The sequence below is a fragment of the Chaetura pelagica genome, unplaced genomic scaffold, assembly GCF_000747805.2.
Source record: "Chaetura pelagica isolate M959 unplaced genomic scaffold, ChaPel_1.0 scaffold283, whole genome shotgun sequence".
NCBI lineage: Eukaryota > Metazoa > Chordata > Aves > Apodiformes > Apodidae > Chaetura > Chaetura pelagica.
Window position 1 is genome coordinate 539303 of NW_009952688.1, and position 14531 is coordinate 553833.

Consider the following 14531-nt stretch of genomic DNA (forward strand, 5'->3'; position numbering starts at 1 on the left):
GCCTAGGCAGGAGCCTTGTGCTGGCTCTGCCAACCCTCCCAGACACTGTGTGCCACCTCCGTGGCCACGGCAGAGCCCTGCTACCTGTCCCTGCCCTGGGAGAGCAGGACAGCAGGTAAAAAGGAAAAAAAAAAAAAAGAATTTGACCACCTGCAGGACTGTCTGGGGCTGGGAAGTCCAGAGAATTTCCACACAATGTACCCAGACCTGGCCTGACCTCCATCCCCTTTCAAATTCTTTCTCTATCCACACCTTCCAGGCACCACGTTGCACAGGGAGGACAGGACTGCAAGTGTTTGTGCTGCAGTAAATGCAGATTGCTCAGATGGGCAAGACAAAGGGTGGGCTTGGTGCTGGGTACGTGTACTGGGAAAGTTTTTCCCACCCACTTGGTGCTGCCCATCAATCAGATGTTCCCACAAGCAAGGCAACATGGGTTCCTGCAGCCAATTTAGCAACACTTTGCTGGGCACAAGGCTAATCTCTCTCTCCGTTTGCACAGAACTCTGCCTGTCTTGTTGGTTTGCTATTAATAACAAACAATAAAAGGAGCTCTACAGTGTGTATGTACTTTCATGTCTCAGGTAGCCTGACTGTGAATTTCTAATGCCTGCCTGATTATTATTCACTTGGTATTCAATAGTTTGAAAGAATAAAAAGTTCTATAGTTAGAGAGTGAGATAGGACTGTTTAATTTCAGGCCATTATCTCCTAGTAATTGCTGGAAGAATTTAATTCTGTGCCAGTGCAATGGAAAAAAATCAATTTTTCCCCCTTTCTGGAAAAAATAAAAAAATAATTCAAAAAAGAAAATAAATAATAAAGAAAGAAAGGGGGAAAAAAAAAAGCAAAAAAAAAAAAAAAGCCTTCTTTTCCCCAAGGGGCTCGGGGCTTACAGACCATGGCTGGGAGTGAGATCTGTGGCTGCTTTATCAAATTCACATTTCATCTCCAGCATGCACCAAAGTTGCATGTAAATTATAATGAGAAAAGGGAAAAAAAACAAAGAGATAGTGCTCAAGAGATGGGAAATGATAGTGAAATCAAATGAACTCAGGGCCTTAGAAGACTAACAGAGTCACAGACAGACTGATATGTACATAGTGACAAAGATAGAGACAAGGAAGAGACAAGCATGAGGAGACAGAGTAGGAGGCAAATGGAGAGAGATGAAATTGAAGATTTGCACCCACAACGTGCACAAAGACACCACATATGAGTGAGCCTGGAGTGATGTCTGCCTGATGCAGACCTCTCAAGCTATGCATCTGGGGTGTGCAACTCACAGGAAGTTTCCACTGCCAGTGTTCCATGCACCTCCCAGCCCTGCCATGCTGCTTCAGAAGTCCAAAGGGTGTGTGATGAAGCCTGGCGCCATTTTCCCCATGGAAAAGGATCCCTTCCAATCTACAGCCTACATCTCCATCCTCCCTAGTGTAGCCAAGCCATGGATCTCATCACATTGCAAGTGTATGCCCAGTGCAAGAGCTGACTTGGATGCCCATCACCCTGGATGAGAGGAAGAGGGAAAGGTCCCATTAAATTCTGCTGTTTCCCAGGCACCTGCTTGAAGGCAAGAGGGTTCAGCTCTGCGAAGAGGTCAAGACTGAGTCTAGCACACAAAAGACAACCAGCCACTGAAACCCCACCTGCCTGGCTGGGAATGTGGGCCTCGGGTTGAGGATCAGGAGCTGTTTTACTGTTGGGTCTAAGATAAATATCAAGAAAACTTTTTGCTTCTGCTAGATGGTGAGATGTGGGTCACACCGGACAGGGACTTAAGTGGACTTCTGTGGTGTTGGGGCATAAAAGGTTTGCTGCTTTGGCTGTCACTGTTCATCTTCTCCTTCAAACTCTGAATTGTCTGGGGTAGCCAAGTTGCAAGCACAGGGCTTAGCCCTGGGGAACATCACTTTTCCAAGCCCTGCTGGCCAATGGTAGATTCTGGAGCACATTAGGATCCCACCACCATGAGCAAAATTTAGAAGCCTCATCTGACTATGTCCCACATAGCAAAGGCAAGACAGCCCAGCCCTTGCTCTGTGTGCTTCATACCTGCACAACATAGGGCCAGATTCTACCCCCTGGGAGAGTGAAGGCTGGCAGACCTGGGTGCTTCAATCCACCAGGACCAGTGATACTACATGAGGTCAATTTTCTTTAGCTTGAGGGACCTTCGATTCATGGACTGTCTCCCAGGTCAGTTACTCCAGCGGCTTATTCCCCTAATTTCTGGAAGCCTGTGTTTTGCTCATGGGCACAAAGGGTAACAGAAGGAAGAAAGGAAAAGGCTGAGCTTTCAGTCCCACTACATAACCCAAAATATCTTGAGAATAGGCAGGCAAATGCCAGCCCAGTGACATCCAAGTCCCAGTATTGTGAGCAAGATAATTTTCTAGCTACCCATGAAAAGCATCTGTGCTTGCTTGAGTAGTCTCTGAATCACTCATGGCAGATCACACCTCACTATAAATTGTTAAGAATTAATTTAGTCATGGATAATTACTGTCATTATGATTACGGAAATAGCTACCAACCAGTGTCACTGGGCAAAGGCTGGGGTACTGGGAAATGGACAGGACTCAAAACTCCTCCAAAAGCTTCTCTCCCAGAGTTCAAGGAGGGTGGAAGAGCCCTACTGGAGTTCTGTGCCAGCCAGAAGACATCTCCCAGCTCCTCTCACAGAAGAGAGCAGCATCACATCAGCATCAGAGAGAGGGCCCAGGCTCGGGTTGGTGGTAAAAGGGAGGCAGAGAGCACGTGGAGATGAGTGGTTGGTCATTCTGCCTCCCAAGGCAGAAGACCCAGATGGCAGCTTCCACTTCTCTCTGTCCTCACCAGGTGCTTCCTGGATGCAGATCTGAAAGTCTTGTCCAATCCTGGACAGCAGCAGGGGGATTACCTGGGGGAGAATGGTAATAAACCTGCTCCTTGGGATGCTGCATGTGGTGTGGGAGCTGGGAGAGGCGAGGATGGCAGCTGCCAGGGGCTGGAGAGCAGCACACAAGAGAAGAAGGCGACCAGGCTGTCTGCGTGTCATGTCTGCTCAAAGGAGGATGAGATAGAAGGGGACATCTGTAGGTGCCAGGAAACTCCACCCACACAAAGGGTGATGCCCTACTGGGACCCAGAAGCCAGAAACCTGGAGACTTCACTGCAAAACAAACCGCAAAATCTGCACTTTGCACTCTGGCATCAGTGGCTTTGGGCCAGTGGGAAATGAAGCCTGTGGCAGATTTCTGGAATGTGCTACTAAAATCCCAGGGTAAGGCAGATTGTGCCTTTCATCAGGCCTCTTGGTGCTCTGTGGATCTCATGAGCAGCAGATTGGCAGCAACAGGGTCTAAATTGCACGAGAATAATTTGACAGTCCTTCTGAACTTGGTAAATTCTCTTGGCTCTAACAAAACCAATGCAGGAAAAGATGGATAAAAATAAAAAAAAAAAAAAGGGGGGTGGGGTGGAAAAAAAGGAAGAAGCCAGAGATTGATTCTTACCTCATATCATTAAAAAATAAATTGCTGTAGCGCTATAACATAAAGTAGGAATCAATCTTATTTTTTAACACCAGAAATAACCTAATGAAATACAAGATTGATTCTGAATATGGGCTTCTTGGTGGAACCCCTGTGGGAATTGATTACAAAATTGAATGTCTCAGAACTGATAAGATGAATTTGGAATAAATCTTTCTTTTAACTGCAACCCCCTTTTTTTCCCAAAAAAAAAAAAAAAAAAAGAAAAAAAAAAAAAAAAGAAAGATTGATTTCAATCAAAACTTCTTCTAAAAAGTGAGACAGTTTCGATTTGTTGAGGCAGTTTTTCAACAGAACAGCCCTGAACTTCAGAGCCAATCTCACCCTTAGTTACGCGTTCCCCAGGGAGGAAAAATACGAGGCACAATATTTCTGATTTACTGCTCGAAATGAGACAGTAATGATCATAATAATCAGGACAAGAAGAAGGAGAGAGCCTCAAGTGGATGGCAGCTCTCTCGACTGATGATGCCAAGGGAGGCAGTGGTTTGGAAAGCAAAGGTGGAGGAGCAGCTCCCCCTCCCCCAGGCTGTGGGGGGCTGCTGAGGACACCTCTCATTCTGCAAATTCCAGGGCCTGACATGGCTCTGCATATACTGAAAAGCAAAAAAAATACATATATAAAATAAAAATGAAAGAAGGGTGGAAAGAGTCCTGCCAGTTTTCCAGAGCTGCACCTCGGGTCTTGCCATTATCCTCTTCTTTGCCCGGAGAAGCAGCAGCCCCTCAGAGCCTCCTGCACCCACGGGTAAGAAATAGCTTTGAGATTCTGGCCTCAGCTCTGTTACAGTGAGTTGAATGGTTAATAAATAACCACAAACTAGCCAACCTGTTGGTTCCCTGGGATAGAGGTCACCGTGCCTCACCAATCTCAGAGCATTGGGCTCATTAAGCTTTGTCTGCAGACTAGCTGAGATTATTTTCATTCTCTAATTTCTAATTATGCTTTAATGCCTTCACTCCCATGAGCAGCTGCACTGGTCTTATTTTAAAAAAAGAAGCAAAGTGCTCAGTCTTGGGGCCCTCTCTGTGCTTTCATTAATCTCTCTCTCTCCATCACTGCTTTGCAAAAGGCAGTTCCAGGACTCTTGTTGGTTGGGTAGTTTCTTCTCATCTTCAGCTTATATTTATTCATGGCCCATTTATGTGTGTTTGTTCTAGTGCCAATATTTTATTTCAGCTTCAATCACTCTCCCTTCCACCTGGATATCTCTGTAAAATGGTTGTTTGCTCCCATCTCTTCCACCAAGTGCTTCTATACCAGAAGGATCTTGTAAGGGATTGTTTTATTTTCACTTTATGGAAGAAATACTATTCTGTTATCCAGCTGGTGTCATGATGTCTGTTTATCAGCTGCTGAAGATAACCTGAATATTTCCTTCCTTCCTTCCTTCCTTCCTTCCTTCCTTCCTTCCTTCCTTCCTTCCTTCCTTCCTTCCTTCCTTCCTTCCTTCCTTCAGAGGATCTGTTAATCATTATGAAGTAAGTGGAAACTGCTGAACAGAGTTCCCTGGGGGGGGCTGGGACCTTTTATCACCTGAGTCAGTGAAAAAGCTGCCAAACAAGCCTGTGGCATGGAAGGACAATCTCACAGACATCCTGTGGGACAAGGATGGCTCCTCACTGCAAGAGTTGGGGGCTGAAATGCTCAGCCCAGGGCACTTGTGTGGCAGCATGGTCTCCTGTCACCTTCTCATCTGCCTTGTTGTGAGATTGGTAGACACGTTGCTTTGCCTACACCTCTCATTTCTGACTGACCACAAGGCCTCTCAACCATGCTGATGAGTCTTGGTAACTCATCTTTGTCTCCTGATTCTGGCCATCATACCTGTTCTGGACCAGGATCTGGCACAGGTTTGCTGCCACAGATGTTCTTGACTTCACTGTAACGCTGGGGCTAAAACCAGAGTCCTTGCCCAACAGTCTCCTCAGGGCTGCAGCTGGAACAAGGACTGAGTGGGAGGCAACCTGCTCTCCCCCTTCTCCTCTAGGCCACCTCTGTTCTCAAATGTTTGCCTTCACCAAGAGGAAAAGGCAGGTCAAGAGCACTTACCTGCTGTGCTTCCCATTAGCTGCTGGCTAATTATAGGACTCTCAGCTCTTCAGATGAGTTTTTTTCCCTCTATATATATGCATGCTTACATATGTGCACGCAGTGTATTATTATTGCCGTGCCAGACAATCCTTCTTCATTAGGGCTTGGAATTTGCTGCAATGCTTTCAGTCAGATCTTTAACATTATTTAAACTCAGTGGGTTTGGGATAGTTTTTGTATTGGTTTTTGGGTTGTTTTTTTTGTTTTGTTTTAATGCAGACCAGATTTGACTGGGATAAGAGAATGAAGTTGCTCTTCATCCAGACCAACTAGCTGCCTCCCTGGCTGCAGGAACCTTGCTGAATTCAGCCTCCAGCCTCTTTGAAATCACACCCAGGTCTCCAAGGAGAGGAAAAGGAGTATGAAACACACACACCCCCCCCCCACTTCCCTTTCTGCCTGGGCTGTGCCCTGAGGTTTCCTGGCAGTGGTAGCATGCTGAAGGCTCTCCCAAGCTCAGGGTGAGCGTGGGGCGGGTGCCTGCAGCTCCCTCATCTTCCCTGTGCGTCACAGCATGGGAGGACGTCAGGAGAACATCTGGTGTGACGGGGAAGGAACCCCCGTGCCCTGCACAGCTGGGACTTGTCTGCTCCCAGGAGCCTTTGAAGACTGCAATGTGGTCCATCCACGGGAAGGGACCGAAGGGAAGGGAAGGGAAGGGAAGGGAAGGGATTAAACCTGGCTGTCTGGGCCCAAAGTTTTGTGGTGAGTTTAGTGCAGCTGGTGGCTGGTTACCAGTTATGTTCCCCAGGGCTCAGCACTGGGGCCCATTCTGTTTAGTATCTGTATCAGTGACCTGGACAAGGGCATCGAGTGCACCTTCAGTCAGTTTGTGGATGACAGCAAGCTGAGATGGAGTATTGGTCTGCAGTAGGAAGGCTCTGTAGAGGGAGCTGGACAGGCTGGATCAAGGCCAATTGTGTGAGGGTCAACAAGGCCCAGTGCTGGGTCCTGCACTGGGGTCACAGCCACCCCAGGCAGTACTACAGGCTTGGGGAGGAGTGGCTGGAAAGCTGCCCAGAGGAGAAGGACGTGGAGGTGCTGGTGAACAGCCAGTTTAACATCAGCCAGTGTGTGTCCAGGTGGCCAAGAAGGCCAACAGCATCCTGGCCTGTGTCAGGAATAGTGTGGCCAGCAGGACCAGAGCAGGGATTGTCCCCCTGTGCTCAGCACTGGTGAGGGGGCACCTTGAATCCTGTGCTCAGTTTTGGGCCCCTCACTACAAAAAGGACATTGAGGTTGTAGCCAGGTGGGGATTGGTGTCTTCTCCCTAGTAACAAGGATAAGTGGAAATGGCCCCAAGTTGTGCCAGGGGAGGTTTAGATTGGTCATTAGGATAAAAATTCTTCGCTGAAGGGTTGTTGGGCACAGCAACAGGCTGCCCAGGGAAGTGATGGGGTCACCATCCCTGGAGGTATTTAAAAGATGTGTAGGTGTGGTGCTGAGGGACATGGTTGGGTGGTGGACTTGGCAGTGCTGGGTTAACAGTTGGATTCAAAGATAGTAAAGGTCTGTTCTAACCTAAGTTATTCTGTGATTTTATGATCTTCCAAGTGCAAATCTAGACAGACAACTAAACAAGCACAGAGATATGTACTTGCAGTCACCTCAGTCTGCTCCCGAGGCCCCCATGGCCCTGTTAATCATCTGGGCTTGCTTATGCTGTGCAATTTGCATGGTAATTATATTTAACAAGAACAGCAATAAAGGAAATAGAAAGTGTAATATTGTTATCAAGGCATAATTATTCCTGAACAATTCAGTGATTACAGTTTGCTGTGGTTGGAACTAATTGTCACCAGCCCTCTTTGGTGTGACATATTCTCTTTTGCTCCTGCAGCTTCAGCTTCAGGGAGCCTCTAGTCTCCAGCTGCCTGACCTCTCCAGCCACCTAGGAAGTTTTGACAGCCAGATATGATGCTTTGGGCTAGCTGGACTTGGACCTAGCTGAGCAAGTCTGTGGAAACTCGTATGATGAGCACGTCCTTCTGGTCTCTTTGCTTCTCCACAGGGTCTCTGCCACACGTCGGGACAGCTCAGGGCTGCACAGAGTGTCAGACATTCTTGGGCAGGACAGCAGGGGAGCCTGGGGCCAGATGGCTCCCCAGAGGGCATCCCTGCAGGAGGCATGCAGCTCAGCACTGAGGCATGTCCTTCTGGCTGTGGGAGTGTGGGAGACACAGCATCTCCCAGAATCTCCACAGGAACCCCAGCTGCCTTATCTCCAGCTCTCAGTCCCAGAGAGGTGGCGTTTTGCATCCTGCTGCGGAATGCCCAGCTGGCTAAAATATGAGGTTCCTGTCTGGTTCTCCTTCGTAAGGCTTTGGAATGTCCCCTGAGGTGTCAGCCACTGGTGGGGGTCTGCCTGGCCCAACAGCCCCCTTGCACCAGGCAGCCTGTCAGCCCTGTGCGTGCGCTTCCCCTACAGCTCCAGGGAGAGGGGTGGAGGGAGAGCAGAGCTGAGGGGCAAAGCAAAACCTCTGGCTTTCCCTTCTAGTGCAAGGGAAAAACAGGGAGACATTGGAGAACAGCCAGCCACCTGCCCCTCCGTAGCCCAGCACACCACAGCCCGCAGGGACAGGGTGAGCTGCTCCTGCTCCTCCAGGTCCCGCCAAGGAGCTGTCGCAGGAAGGGTGTCTGTGTGCCAACACCCGGTGTCTGCTCGCTCCAGATGCCTCGAGGAGGAGGAGAAAGGGATGAATGAAAACTGCAAACGCAGCCTCACAAGCTGAGGAAAAGCTCAGCTCTTTTTCTTAGAGACTCCCACGACAGTGTCTGCATGCTCACCAGAGGGGTTCTGGGCACACACAGAGGACAGGCTCTTTTTCCCCGGCTCATGCGCTAAATCCTGTTGTCCTTTTGTGCTAGTTCATTGCTTGGAGTCCCAAGAAAGATGAGAAAGGCCCCTGGAGCTGGAATTTAATTTCTCCCATGAATACACAGAGCCCTCAAGTTCAGGGCTCTGAGTCCAGATCATCTTCTCAGCTCAAAACACTTGTAGCTACTTCAAGGAACGCTCAGAAATCCCTCAATCTTCTGAAATCTAAAAGGAGGGAGAAAAAAAAAAGGCAAATTCTCTGTGATGTATAGCTGCTTGACTGCCCAGAAGGTCTCCTGGAACATCAGGCAGGAATTTGCTGGAGGCAGTGTGCTTTGTTAATCACAGAGCACATCAGTGTTTGGTGGTGGCTAAACTGGATCATTCAAGAGGCTGGTAAGAAAGGAAGATGTGGGATAGAGAGGCAGGAAAGGTTGCAGGTTGCTGCCTGGAAAGCACAGAAGTGAGAGGAAAGCATTTCCAGGGAAAAGGTGAGCTCAGGAGAGGCTGTGATCCATCGAACAAACCAAAGCTGGTGAAGCCTCGAGCTGGGGAAGTCATGCAGGAAATAGGCAGGTGAGATTGCCTGCCCTTCTCCCTCACCCACTCAACATGCAGCCTGCAAGCCCAGCAGCCTGCAGGCTGGTGATGGGCACTCCTGAGCAGATTCAAACTAAGCAGGCTCTAGTGAGAACAGGTCCCATTGCAGCACTGAACCCACACCTGTGCATGAGCCTGCATCAAGCTGCACTCGCTGCCCGTGTTGGGAAGCTTCAAATCCCAGACCCTCCACCAGGGAAGGTCCTGCAGGGTCCTGTGCATTTACACAGGTTCATGCAGCGTGAAGGGACCAGATATGGAAGGGAACATGGTGCTGGAGACCAGAACCAGCAGATACCCCAACCCTGTCTCCATACACATGGCTCCTGTACACAGCAGTGCATACAGGAAGAATCAGTGCTTGGTGTATGTCAGCTCAGCCTCAGTCCTCCAACACTCCCTTGGCTCCAGCTAACTGCTTGAGTATAGGGTAGGCAGCCTTAAAAAGAGCAGAGGGGCCATGCTGGGTAGCACCAAGCACCCTTTTCCACAGTGTTCCAGAAAGCTTGTAAGATCAGAGAATCACAGAATCATAGGATGGTTTGGGTTGGAAGGGACTTCAAAGATCATCGAGTTCTACCCCACCACCATGGGCAGGGACACCATCCACCAGACCAAGTTGCTCCAAACCCCATCCAACCTGGCCTTGAACACTTCCAGGGATGGGGCAGCCACAGCTTCTCTGAGCAACCTGCACCAGCATCTCACCACCCTTGTAGTGAAGAATTTCTGATCAAGGTGAATGTGTGATAATAAATAATCTCAGTACCTTTCCCACCCCACTGAGCTGGGAGCTCTCCTGAGCCACAGGTTTTTTGTGTACAGTTAGTTACAGAACCTTAAGAGCTTTTTCTTCTGTGACTTTCTCTAGTTTCCCCTTAAACCCAATGCAGACTTTTTAGGAGCTATTACATCATTCAACAACCAGTTCCATAGATCTATCACACCTTTCACAGGGAACATCCTCCTCTGACTTGTTCTTGACGTCTGCAATCTGTTGCGTCCTCTGCTTCTCAGATGGCTTCCTGCCACCTTTCCATGCCTTCTGCTATGTACTCCACAGCCACATTTTTCCTGGATCATAACAAGCCAAGTCACTCCCAAAATTGTCAGGAGGGGACTGTGCACACCATTGGTCACCCTTCATGAGTCTTTTGGTGTCCTGCAATATCCCCCTGAGATGAAGGGTCAGCTCTCTGTGCAGTGCTGAGAAGGTGAATGAACAGTGGACTTTCACAGTGGACTGCTCCTGGCTTTTAAGCAGAGCTCAGCTCAAGCTTGGGAGAAGATCAGCAAGCGGCCAGCAAGGAAAGGAGTTTAAATTATCTTCTAGACAGCCTAGCAGTAAAAAGCAAGACTTATTCACGTGCTGGGACTCCTTGGAAATACAAAGTCTTGTTGGGGGTGAAGGTGGGGAAACCAGGGAAGTATCATGGCATTGCAATACCTCTGTAACCTCCTCCCTCTTCTCTGCTGCAGGAACTTACCTGATAGGAATGCTGAGTTAACACATCTTGAGCCCTGTCCTCTCTCAATGGTTTGGGCTGGACTGGGCAGATCTGGGAGTTGTTTAGACACAGAGACAAGACCCAGGATTCACCCCTCCATCAATGCCCTTCTAACGCTTCTGCTGGATCATAGCTTCTTTGTTAATCACCTCCAGGGATTAGCACCAGTTTATGAGCTCCACAAAGAAGCATTTGGAATCATAAATTGCATTTGCACCGCTTAGCCCAGGAACACCTTTGGATCTTGCTAGACAGTTAGAAAAGGAAACCTTCAAAGAGAACAAGTAGGATAACAAAGAGATTATGAGAACCAAGCCTGAAAATTAATAGACCAAATAAAAATTAATTAATACACTAAATTCAATTAATAGACTAAATCCTCTTTGAAAGTGCGGTCACCTCAATCACTGATCATCTTTGCACACTCCTGCAGAGACAGACAGTTTGCCTTCTTCAACTACACAGGTGAAGAAAGGTCTGGAAGGGGGAAGATAGACCGGGGACAACAGGGTGGGCCTGGCATCAGGTATGGGGAAGCCTGAAGTAATTAAAAAAGTGGATATCTTCTCTCTCCCAATGGAAGCTATGATGCTAGAAACACGGTGGGTATTAAGAGCAGTTGTTGTCCTGCTGTTTGGCTTGTATCTGGATTAGATTTGTGTTAAGGATGGAATATGAGTCTGGCTAAGTATTACTTTCCACAAATATTTGGCATTTAAAAAAAGGACAAATGTGGAGTTTATCACATTCAGACCCAAATAAATAGCAGTGGATGTGAAGAACAATAAAAAGTACCAAGAGAACCAAACAAAGGGGCACCAGGGAAGGGCACTGCTGGCTGTGGAGTGGGAAGCACAAAGGGGACATGGTGATCTGGAAGGGAGGGAACAGAGATGGGACCAGCCCTGCCTTCAGACTGAGGATACCACCAGATTTCTTCATGACACCACATTCTGCAGGACAGTCTTGCCATGCTACACAGCAAGCCCTAGCTCACCCAGGACCATGCATGGACCATGTATTTTGGGAAAAGAGCAAGTTAGAAACCCTACCTTAGAAAAAACCCACCATTTTGTCTCACCAGCAATAAGACAAGTCCATAATCTCCATCACAGGTGGGCTGAAGACTTCTGAATTTGCACATGCAAATGCCAGCCTCTCCCCACAAGAGGAGAAATTATCCAAACTGGCTCTGTGAATGAAACCACTGATGGTTATACCTGCTTTAAGAGAACATTTTGTCACAAAAGTCCTGGCAAAGAGGGTACCAGCCAAATCCCTTCTTTTCCCTGAAAGAGGGAACTTTCACCCCTTAAATGATTGTTCAGCTACTGCAAATGAGATTGCGATTTTGATAGTTTGCAGATGTCTCCAGCTGCCTGGTGAAGAGAAGGCTGCCCTCATTTCAACAGCTGAGGGGTCCTTTTAGGTTGCAAGGATCTTAAAACTGCTCTTAAAATAGGTGGGAGAAGTCTTTTTTTTTCCAAATAACAGACCCCTCCATGTCATCCAGTGTGTGATAACGAAGTGTCCCCGGGCAGCATGATATGAAGGCATGGAAGCAGTTCCCTGCAACCCCACCCATGAAGCAGCCTTTGAGCACCCAGGTTTCCATGTCCACATCTCTCTTATCTACCTGCTGCAGCACACCCCCGAGGCAACCAGCTTAAAGGCAGATGATGGTATTTACAGGCCTTAAGAAGTGAAGTTTTCTAGATTAATAGATTGCTGTTCCCCTCCCCCCCCAAAAAAGAGGTTTTCAGGCAACTGAAATTCATGCCAAGGGTGGCAAATATTTTAATCAGGGTTGAGGGGAAAACCAAAGGGAAAAAATATTTAAAAAAAAAACAAAACAAAACATAAACCAAAATGAAAGTCATATTTGCAAGGCTCGAGTTTCCCATTTCACAATGACACTTTGAAACCCATTTGCCTAAATGTATTTATTGCTGTTCTCAAACAACAAACAGGAAAAAAACAAAACACAATGGAGAGTACTTCTTTTAATGTGAAATGAATGAATGAGTAATTAATTATAAAAATTAGCCTATCTTCCCTTGACTGTGCTCACAGTCACTCACTATATCTGATTTACTCATGACTTGCCAGCAGCACATAAGAAAGGAGGCTGGAGATGAACGTGTTTTTAATTCACCGTACCTGCTTGTGACACCAGCACTGTAAACTCTTTGCTTTCATAAAACAGCCCCAGAAAAGCAGGGGTGTGGGGGGCTAGTGATGAGCCTGAACTGTGACCTCCAAGCTGCTGAGAAGCTGAGCACGGTGGGGAGCAGAACACCCGAGGAGCAGAGACGCTGCTCAGATGAGCGGAGGAAGTGGTTTTGCCCTGCTTGGAGAACCTGGCATGTGATGTTCTCCCCAAACTGGACAAGGGCTTTCAACCAACTGGCTTCCCATGGGGAGCCACTGCTGGCCCAGCCAGCTCACACAGGTCCTAGGAGTTTGCATTTCAGTGCACACCCCTAAAGTCATCCCTAGATCCCATCCTGCCTTAGCTCCTCACCCTTGTCCCCAAGATGGGTCCCTCATGTGTTGCAGGTCAGTCCCACACCTGGTTTTCCTGTAGAAATTCACTCCAGCTCCTGCCCAGCTCCCCGGTGGGACCCCTGTTCCCCTCCTCCATCAGACCAGCAGCTATTGCTGGGGGGAATTTCACAGTTTGCTTCACAGGCAAGTCCAGTGTTTCAAAATAGTCCTCATTCCAAACCAGAACAAAACAAAGGCAGTTTTCCCTGTAAACTGAAATTTAATCATTTTGAGTCACTCAACTCCACACAGTTGGATAAAATCAAACTGGATTTTTTTCCTGATTTTAGTTACCCATTACTATTAAATTATTTTATATGCATTGCAGTGTATTATGCACAAGCATTTTGATGTTTTGGCCACCTCTTCCCTTTTCTTCCTGTGAGAATGGAGTTTCTTTACAATCCATGCATTTTCACAAGCTGTTTTGCTTTCAACAGTTTGGCATTTTCAAGAGAAAGAAGAAAGAAAAATATGTGTCTGACAACCAGCTGCACTTGCAAATGCTGCGGGAGGAGCTTCATTCATTCAAAACGCAGTTTCCACTGGATCCCTTTTCTTGGTTTTAGCTGCTATGAGTTTGAAAATCCAGCCTTGCTTTGAAGCAGTACCGTGGGGCTCCAAGCTAATTGCTTCCCCGTGACTTCAGATCAATTACAAAACTCTGAAAAGGAATTGTGTTGCTCTTCCAAGCCTCCCGTTCTGGAGTCTTGCCCACTGGCCAAGCCCAGAGGTGTTTTTCCTTCATGGGCAATGCTGAAAATGCCAGGAGCCAGAGTATCCTTTCTGATTTCCAGAGCGTGAGTTTTGGAGGTGGTGGGATGGGTTTGGGTGGTGCAGCTCCAGGCACTACCCTGACTGTGCCTTTAGCACAACAGGGCAGGTCAGAGCCCTCACCCAGCTGACAAAACGCTCCCCAATGCACAGTCCCAAGCGCAGCATCCTCTGCCCTTGCTCTTGCAAGAAGATGACATTGCAGGCCCTAGATTAAAAATAATAATAATTAAAAAAAATAGAAGCCCATCCCTTAGGATTTATTCTTGCAGTTATCTCCCTTACAGCAGCATCCACTTCTTCCACGGAAGATGTTCCTCTTGCTTCCCCCCTCCACATGGCACTGACCAAGGAGGTTGAGAGCTCTTGCAACTCCATAAGATGTTTTTCAACTCAATATTATGTTTAGGAGCAGAGGAGATAAAATATGCCTTTTTGACAGCCGAGGAAAAGAGATTATTTCCCTGGAAAAAAAATAGTTTATTTTGTTTAAAAGTTTCCATTGGAGGAGAGCTAAAAGCAAAAAAAGTCTTCTTTTTTTTAATGGAACAAATGGACATTTTTATCAAAGAGTGTTCTTTGAAGTTCGTCCCCCATCTCCTTTTTCATTTTGTGGGGGGAAAAAAGGGAAGGGAAGGGAAGGGAAGGGAAGG